This window comes from Mustela erminea, chromosome 15 (genome assembly GCF_009829155.1).
Source record: "Mustela erminea isolate mMusErm1 chromosome 15, mMusErm1.Pri, whole genome shotgun sequence".
NCBI classification, from domain to species: domain Eukaryota; kingdom Metazoa; phylum Chordata; class Mammalia; order Carnivora; family Mustelidae; genus Mustela; species Mustela erminea.
The window spans coordinates 22,418,127-22,420,435 of NC_045628.1; the positions used below are offsets into that span (position 1 = coordinate 22,418,127).

Here is a 2,309-nt window from a genome sequence, read left to right on the forward strand (position 1 = left end):
CATTTTTTATGATGTCATATTTAGCAATATTTTCATGTAAGAATTCTGGTTTTCCTGAGCTTATTGTCTTGCTAAGTAAAGCATTTCCTTTTATCTCTATTTTATAAAGTGCCTTGATCATAAACAGGTAAATTTCTTAATGATATTTCCATATTTATTGAGATAACCAAAACTCCAGGAAAATAAAAAAATAGTGACAGTGACCGTAAAAATCCACCAACTTAACAACTTAACAGTAAACCCAGAAATTTTTCACAAGTATAATTGATTAATCAAAGCTTTTAATTAATATATTGTATTGGAAATTTAAGTTCTCATTTACTTCAAATTTATATAGAAACTTTTTTTTTTATCATGAAAAAACTGTATTTAGATTTAGCCAGCTGGACTCAGTTTAGATGATCCCAATTTTGTTGGCAACATCCAAAGCATCATAGTCAAGGGCCAGCCGAACGTATGCCTTCTTCTCTCCATCAGGCCTGATTAAGGTGTTGACCTGGCTACATCAATGTCATATAGCTTCTTCACAGCATGTTTGATCTGGTGCTTGTTGGCCTTGACATCCACAATGAACACAAGTGTGTTGTTGTCTTCTATTTTCTTCGTGGCTGACTCAATAGTCAGGGGGAACTTGATGATGGCATAGTGATCAAGCTTGTTTCTCCTGCGGGCACTCTTGCGAGGGTATTTGGGCTGCCTTCGGAGACGCAGAGTCTTGGGTCGTCGGAAGGTAGGTGATGTGCGGATCTTCTTTTTTTTGTGACTGTGGATGCCTTTCAGCACCGCTTGCTTGGCCTTCAAAGCCTTTGCTTTGGCTTCGGCTTTGGGAGGGGCAGGGGTTTCCTTCTTAGCTTTCGGTGCCATCTTCGTAAAAAGGCCAAATTTATATAGAAACTTTATTATAACCAATATAATATAAATGTTTTTTCATGAATATATTGATATAATTGTATGCTTATTTTCCATTAATTTTGAAATTCAACATTCTGTTGAGTTATATTGAGCAGCTTTCTAATACTAACACATTCTTAGATTCACAATATACACTTTACTTAATCACGGTTTTATTTTTTAAACTTTGTTTCTAGATTTAATATGCCAATATATTATCTTTGTATGTTTGCATATAAATCTGTGAATAAATACATTGTCTTATAATTGATTTGGGCACCAATATTATATAGTCTTAAAAATTTAGCTGCAGTACAGGAAACACTGCCATACTCTTTTTGAAACTCCCTTTGAATCTATAATTATTTTAAAATGAAACATTAAAAAAATGAAATAAGAAAGAGAATGTACTATTACTACATAACATGAATGAGCTTCTAAACATAATATTGAACAAAAGAGGCTATATACAAAAAACAAACCTAGCATTACATCATTACATCCTGGGTTCAGTTTGGGTAATGGCCACAAACTATAGTCTTCCCAGTGTTGTGATTACATGTAAATTCCTTCCAAGCAAAGCATCCAGCTTCTACTTTATCTTTTGTCATATCTTCCCCATTTCCCTTTACTACATTTTAAAGTATTTTTCTCTCCATTTTTTAACAGATATTCAGTATAAGGAGATCATAAAAAAATTATGGAAAGAACACAATGCTTTGCTTTCCATTACAGATAGATGGAAAAGGAAGAACATAAAATCTAAGTAGAAAAAAAAATTACATGTAAGTAAAAACTAGGAGCATAAATTGAAAAGAGTAAAACACAATTGTTTCTTTTAAGCACATAGTAGAATGTTAAAATATAATGAGAAGAATATAATAAAAATATAATGCTCTAATATAGTTTTCTTTATTCAGATTTTTTAGAGTAAGAAGTAAAATGTTTTAGTTTCTTAGGTTATGGAAACATTGAAGAATAAGTTTGATAATTACCTAGAAAACAATCTTTGAATTTGTATACTTATATGTCTATAGAAGACAAACATGGACAGAATTTTTTCAAAAGTCTTCCCATTCATTTTACATATTAATTGAATTTGTTAAGTTAAGTGACAGTGAAATTAACATTGATGAAAAAAAAGAGAGAGAGAGAGATGCCTGGTGTTTCAGTTGGTTAAACATCTGCCTTTGGTTCAGGTCATGATCCTGGGGTTCTGGGATGGAGCCAGAGTTGGGGTCCCTGCTCAGCAGAAAGCCTGCTTCTCCCTCTACCTCTGCCCACCTCAGCTCATGGGCATGCTCTCTTTCTCACTCAAATAAATAAATAAAATCTTTTAAAAAAAGACAAATGATAACAAAGCAAAATACATATGTCTTCCAATACCCTGCAACTTAAAGGGTATAACAGGCCAAAGC

General features: G+C 32.7%; 1 pseudogene; it reads right to left on the bottom strand.

Moving 5' to 3' along the window:
• Window positions 1–394: 394 nt before the first annotated feature.
• On the bottom strand, window positions 395–864 carry LOC116574176 (annotated as a pseudogene).
• Between the last annotated feature and the right edge of the window lie 1,445 nt (window positions 865–2,309).